This window comes from Dipodomys spectabilis, unplaced genomic scaffold (assembly GCF_019054845.1).
Source record: "Dipodomys spectabilis isolate Male_0828 unplaced genomic scaffold, ASM1905484v1 ptg000289l, whole genome shotgun sequence".
Classification (NCBI taxonomy): Eukaryota; Metazoa; Chordata; class Mammalia; order Rodentia; family Heteromyidae; genus Dipodomys; species Dipodomys spectabilis.
This window is the reverse complement of record NW_024870966.1, coordinates 3,741,995-3,749,283: the sequence shown is the minus strand read 5'-3', so window position 1 is coordinate 3,749,283 and position 7,289 is coordinate 3,741,995. Positions and strand designations below refer to the sequence as shown.

The following is a 7,289-nucleotide window of genomic DNA, read 5'->3' as shown; positions in this document are numbered from 1 at the left end:
TGACAGCCACAGGCCCTGGCTGGCTGAGAAGAGGGCGGGTTTCAGGAGCATGCAGCTAGAGCTCCCTCTGGGGAGATGACAGGGGAACAACAAAATACCCAACTCTGCTGCAGGAACTCAGGGGACAAGGATAACATTTTAAAAATTAAAAAAAAAAAGTTGAATGAGATAAACATTTGTAGAACTGGGTGTGATAAAAATTGACTTTCCCAGAGAGTGGACACAGTGTTGCCCTGGGGATGCCTTCCTAGGTCCCTTCTCAGCCTCCTTTCCCCACTATGAAAAACTCTATTTACTTTAACATTGAATCTCAGTCAGACGTTATGCTTCAAGTAATATCAGGGTTATAGAAAGCTGAGAAAGGGTTGAAGTGCCTTTGGGTTCAATTAAGTCATGGTTCACTATGAAATTTGGACACAATGACTGACTTGGTAAAGGCAAAGGAAGAGGGTTCATGCACATGGCTAGATAAGATGCTACACAATGAATCCACTCATATGTCAAAACACAGAACTGTTCCTAGGCACAGAGTGAATTTTCAGGGTTATACCAACAGTGACATTAGGGAGGCCAAACTGAGCTTAAGCTCCTGGAAAAGAGTCAGAAGTTCATTGCTGGTTATCCACTGATGCCTGCACCAGATGATCTGATGATGAGTGCTTGTATGTCACCACACCCAAGCACAAGGTACCCTTCCTTTGTATGACCTGGGTTGCTAGCCACCAAATCATGTCAGAATTTCATTGATAATATTGACTTGGTCCAACTAGAAGCATAGCACAGCCCCCATATGAACCTCAACAAGTCATCTCAAGTTGCTCTTCTCTCTCCTTCCCAGTGATCAAGATGGAAGATAGACAAACATGCTGACACATACCTGTAATCCCAGCTACTCAGGAGGCAGAGGTAGGAAAGATGGCATTCTTAGACTGGCCTAGGCAAAAGCTCAAGACTTTATATGAAAAACTGAGGCAAAAATGGGGTGCAGCATAACTGCACCGAAAGAGTACTAGAGACCTTGAGTTCAAACATCAGAACTACCACCACCACTAAAAAATAGGACAGAAAAAATATTTTCACTTTTGAATGGTTCTAAGAATTTTTTGAATGTCACTCTGATTTCTTTAATAATTCACTGATCAGTTAAAGAGTGATCTGTTGAGTCTTCATATATCAGGATATTTTCTGAATTGTCTTATGTTGTTGATTTGTAGTTTTAGTCCATTGTGCTCTCATAAAATACAGAAAATTACTTCAACTTTGTAGTACTTATTAATACTTGTTTTATGTCCTATGATTTATTTTGAGGAAAGTTCTATGGACTACAAAAGGAATGTATATTCCATGTGTTTTAGATGAAATACTCTGTAGATGTCTATTAGTTCCATTTGATCTAGTTTAAGTTTCTTGGTTGGTTTTAGTCCAGATGATCTACCTATTAGGAAGAGTGTGATATTGCTGTAACCTAGTACTATTGTGCTGTGTTCTATCTGCGTTTTTTTTTGTATCTAGTGGTATTAGCTTTATGAAAATAAGTTCACTGAAATTTAATGCATATATGTTTAGAAGTGTTATCTCCTCCTGCTGGACTGTTCAATTTGTCAATATAAAATGGCCTTGTCTGTCTCTTCTGGCTAAATTTTGCTTGAAATCTACTTTGTCAGATATGTTATAGCTACTCCTGCAATCTTTGAGGCTCCATTTGCTTAAAACAAAATTTTAAGCCGTGCACAAAGCCTGTTTGTGCTTGCTCATGAGGTGCATTTGTTTTAGGTCACAAATGTGTATGCCTTTTTTAATCCCATCCACCAGTCTCATTTTTTTTTTTGTTTTGTGCTAGCCTTGAGGCTTGAACTCAGGGCCTGGGCACTGTCCATGAGCTTTTTTGCTCAATGTTAGCACTCTATTACTTTAGCCACAGCTCCACTTCCAGCTTCTTTATTAATAGAAGGTAAGAGTCTCATGGACTTTCCTACCCAAGCTGGCTTTAAACCACAATCCTCAGAACTCAGCCTCCTGAGTAGCTGGGAGCCACTAGTGACTGGCTTCATCATCAGTTATGAATGGAGAATGGTAACAAGTCCATTAATAAGAATTAACAAGTTTATTATTAAATGATATGTAGTAATTGCTACTATTTTTATTTGTTTGGTTCATCTTTACCATATATATATATACCATATATACCACAGAATTAGAATTCTATATAAAATGACATACATTATTAGAATATATTTAATGATATACATTCTTTCTGTGTTTTCATGATTTAATTTATCTTTGTTTTGTGTCTAGGATTCCTTTTTATTTTTATGTTTTTGTCGGTCGTGGGACTTGAATTCTGGGCCTGAGCACTGTCTTTCAGCTCTTCAGATCAAGGCTAGTGCTCTACCACTTGAGCTACAACGCCATTTCTGGTTGTCTGATGGTTTATTGGAGATAAGAGTTTCACGGACTTTCCTGCCCGGGCTGGCTTTGAACTGCAATCCTCAGATCTCAGCCTCCTGAGAAGCTAGGTTACAGGCATGAGCCACGGGTGCCTGGCGTCTAGGATTCCTTTGACTATTTTCTGCAGCAGTGGTTTATTGGTCTTGAATTGCTTCATTCTTTGATGATGTTGCTGTTTCTCATTGAAGGCTTTATTTCTCCTTCAATTACGAAGGATAGTTTTAAAGGGTAGAATAATGTAAGTTAAGTTGTTTGCAAACATCACTCAATACTCTCATTAATCTGATGAAAAAGCTGCTGTTACTCAGATAGCTTTGCCTTTATAGGTAACTGTTGGGTCTTCATCTGTCCCACGAAAGACAGGTGGGTTCCAAGGAAAGGTAAGTGCGTCTGCTTCCCCATTCCCAGCCTCCCTTAGCCCAGGAGACAATCAGACTCAGCCGGAGAATCAAGTCAAGCAGGAACTTGTTTATTAACACACAGCAAGCCCTTTTTAAAGCAAAAGACTGCCTGGGAGGGGAGGAAATGGAACTAACCAATCACTGTAAAGGCCATCCCTTATCATGCACCTAAGCTTCCACGAGCTGTGTATGCACTGAACGTAAACAAATCCGGCTCTGCCCACTCAACTTCCTCTCAGGGCCATCTTTGCTGCCTGTGTGCCCCACCGGTGACATTGACACTTTTCTCCTAAAGTTTTCAATATTCTTTCTTTGAGTGTCTGTTTTAACTGTTATGTGACATGGAGAGGTTCTTGTCTGTTTAGACTCAAGGCCTTCCATATCTAAATGAGGATCTCTTTCTCAAGATTTGGAGTTTTCTGCTATGGTTTTATTAAATATATTTTCTATGCTGAAGGCTTGCAGCTCTTCTCCTTCTTCTATGCCCATGAGTCATCAGTTTAGTCTCTTAATAGTGTCCTGGAGGTTTCAATTGTTCTGTTCACACACTCCGTTAGTGTGCTTTTCACTATGTCATCATCTGTATGTTCTAACACATCTTTACCTTAAGCTCTGATTTCCTGTCTTCAATTAGTAGACCCAGTCTACTAACAAAGCATTTGACTGAGTTTTGTCTGACTCACTGAACTTTTTATTTTCAGAATTTCAGTTTGTCTTTTATTTCAGAATTTCTGTATCTTTATTACATTTTCATAGTCTGCATTATCTTCTTTATTTTGTACAGCATTCCACTTGAACATTCTTGGGATTCATTTATGTCATCTTAAATTTCAGTCTTCATTCTTATAATGTGGATCTTATTTTGCTCTTCTCATAGCTTTTTAGGGGATTCATGTGTACAGAAAATGAGTTTTTATTTAGTTTAGTTTTGTTTGCTTATTTTGGTGTTAAAGATGAACCCTCAGCCTGGCACATGCCAGAGACTTCTTGATCACTGTTCAATATTCCCTTCAATCTTAAGATGTTGAAGTAAAGAAAACAAATTTTGACTTAGCTAAGGAAATTTTTTATTTGAAGGGTGATAGCCACAAGTAGAAAGTTCCACTCACAGGATTGGAAGTATCTCAGGGCCAGGGGAAAGGAATCTTGTTTTCTAGGGAGGATCTCAGAGGCTGCAGAACTCAGGCATGGAGTGAGCAGGCTGTGTCTTCAAAAGTTTTTAGGAAGGTGCTTCCCCAAGCCAGCTCACCAGAAGAAGCATTCCCAAGGGGTTCTCTCTGCTTTTCAGTGTTGCCCTGAGGGGCGAATCAGAGTGTAAGCTCTTATAGGAAGCTTCACTAAAGCTTAGATAGGCCAATTTATTCTGGGAACATAGAATCCTATTTTTTAAGAGGAAAAAATAATGGGTGTGTATGGGAGACTGTGCTTCAGGTTATTCTAGGAAACAGAGGTATCATCCCCATCTTCTCAAAGTTATACAAGAAGGGTGGCTTTTTATGGTGAGCCATTCCCAAGAACACAAAGAGAGGGAGGATTTCCTTCTTGTTCCTATTTCCCAATATCACAGTACTCAAATGAAGTATAGTATTGCCAGTATAATATGTCTACCATAGAAGTGTTACAGGGTCAAATCTATTCTACTCAGCTCAGAGTAACACCTGGCTAAGCTAAAGACAAATAAATACAATAAAGTCAACAGCATTAGAAGACAACCTATTCTCCCCCCCCCCCCTCCCTCTAGTCTGGCCTTGTGCTGGCCTATCCCTCTGTCTTCAATACTCTTATTTCTCTTCCTGACAAGGGAATTATCCTCAGCTCTGCAGACTCCAGGAGTTCAGAGAAGGCTCCATCTCCGGTGGCATAGTCTATGTAGAGGCATCCTATTTCCCTGTCTTGTGAGGTTAGGCAGATAGAAGGGTTCAGAAGACTTCCTGGGGCTTTTACAGTGGTAGTGGTGGGGATGTGGTTGGAATGGAGCTTTGAAAAGTTGGACTGGAAAGGAGACTATAGAGATTGCGAAGGCTGCTTCAGGTGCCACATTCTTTTAGTTATGCATGAGTCCCTAGTATATGCATCTCCACCAGAGCCTTTTAAATTCCTGCTCTAAAGTTCGTAAGGAGATAGAAAGCATGACATAATACTAGCACACCTACCTTCTCTCCTGGCAGGTAAGCGAATTGCAGTGGAAACATTGCCTACATGGAAAAATAACATGAAGCTGAAGTTACTGATGGGCTGGGCATGTGGAGGTCACTGAGTTCACTGTGTAGAAGAGCCTGAATGCAAAGCACTGGAGCTGAGCAGGAAGAGGAGGTAGCATTGCCACCCCCATCCCTGTGCGCAGTGCTGGGGAGGACAGCGGGATAGCTGTCAGCATCCAAACACCCACTCACTCTCTGCTTTCCCCTTTTTTGACCCCACCCAAAGGGCAATGTCCCACTCTGGAGCCATAGTAAGGAAAGTCCACTGCTGTAGTGAGGAGCAACTTGCTCTGACTTAACTCTAAAGTCTCCTGTCCCAGAAAACCTCTGCTTCTAGAAAAATCAAAAGATCTTGTTAAAAAAAAAACCCACTTGTATTTAAATATGTATAGTTTTATATTCCACAATAAGGCCAGTTATCAAGTTGATATCAGAAAAAATTGATTGAATACGATTTTGTAGTGAGAAATCAGTGATGTAATTCTGGGACCATTTGCCATACTTGAGATGCCCCAAATAGATGCCTGTGGCACCCACAAATGAAATGCCAGTGTGGTCCTTCCTCATTCTCAAGTATGCAGGATCACAGTTTAAGACTCAGGTGACCTTGTGTCTGACACTTAATCAACACTTAGTACCTTGATCACATTATTTACTCCTTCTAAATCTGTTCTTCATCTGTAAAGATAATTCCAACCATATAGGGATCTGTTCTCTCTGTTATTCTTTCTCTTCTCTCTGTGTTTGTATCTCTCTATCTTTCTCTTTTCTGTCTCTCTCTTTCTCCACAGGTCTTTGACTATGATCTTCCCACCTATGCTTCCTGTGTAGCTGAGATTTCAGGCATGTGGCACTACAACTTGCATTGTAGCTAGAGTTCTTTTCACATTATTACTTTTTGAGAAATACTATCAAAAAGCCCTAACATATTGGTTACAGCATCACACAATGTACAGTCTCCACCCTATATCATGTATAGATGTATGAGTACATACAAATGGTTATTATATAAGACCGATAAAGGTAAACGATTTTATATGTACATTATCCAGGATAAAGGAGAAACCTTTTAATAATGGATCTACCTAACTCCAAAGCCTTATGATACTGAAAGGCTGGGCCAAGGCCTCTCAACATAATAACAGGACATGTGTATGTTTCTAGAGAAGATCACAGAAGCACACTGACTCTCCCGAGCCCAGTGGCGGCCCACTGGCATATTTTCCCTATCTCTTTTCAACAGGGAGGGGAGGCCACATTAACAGAAAGCCCTCCCTTACCTACCTTTTGAAGAAAGAGGGAAATAGGCATCAATGAGAGTGGGCGAATAGGTGGCATTTTTGATGTATGAGATAGTTAAATGTTTAGAAGATGGTTTATACACAAAAGAGATGTCTTGGCAAATTTTCCAAAGCGAATACCACCTAAAAGTTTTGCCGGACACTTCCTCCTCGCTTGCACAGGCGAGACTGTTGGGGTGGAAGGAAAAGCACACGTGAGCATTTAGAGTCATCCTCTCCTCGACCTCAACCAAAGCCTGGAACCCAGGTCACACAGCTTTGCTCGTAAGACAAGAAATGCCAGGTGTGGGCCAGGGAAGAAAAGTCTCTCAGTTCTTCTATACAGAAAGTCTTCCAGGGATCTCATCTATAGGAGTCTCCCCCAACCTACCAGGGCTGTGAGGGGATTCCAGGTCCAGTGATGTTAGTGACTCATAAAGCTCTGCTTATGGCTCTGCGATTTCCACACAGGGATTTAAGTTTTCAAGACCACACTGTGCTTCCGGTCTCATCAAAATGAAGCCAAAAACAGTGGTGTGTTTCCTTTGTTTATGGATTCAGTGACAGGCTGAAAAAACCCTGGGTGTGACTGTGTCATTAGAGATTTCTACTTTCCTTTCCCCTGGCAGAGGAGGCATGAAGGGAAACAACATGGTGCAGTCATCCACACTCCCCCAAGGATGGGCACGAGAGAGAGAACAAGAGCTGTTCAGCCCTTGATGGGGAAACATGAACTGTTCTCAGACCTTGGAGGCCTGATACTTCTTTCCACGCTCAGCTCCCTCAATGTAATCTTTTGCCTCTACCATTATGTACCCATCTCCAAGTTTTGTGCTTACATTTAGAAAGTCGGGACCTCACATGGAGACAAGACAAGTGGGAACAACCCCCAGGGTGTATGTGTACAGACCCTTTATGCTAGATATGCACTTGACCAAGCCTGGCTCCTCTTCAGTGAT

At 41.1% G+C, this 7,289-nt stretch overlaps 1 long non-coding RNA gene across 1 annotated transcript; it reads right to left on the bottom strand.

The window, feature by feature from the left end:
* Positions 1-3,989: 3,989 nt before the first annotated feature.
* LOC122126885 lies at positions 3,990-6,500 on the bottom strand. The gene is made up of 3 exons (XR_006151024.1): positions 6,335-6,500; positions 5,003-5,044; positions 3,990-4,144 (listed from the first exon to the last, which is right to left on the bottom strand). It is a non-coding gene; the product is annotated as an uncharacterized LOC122126885 (long non-coding RNA).
* Between the last annotated feature and the right edge of the window lie 789 nt (positions 6,501-7,289).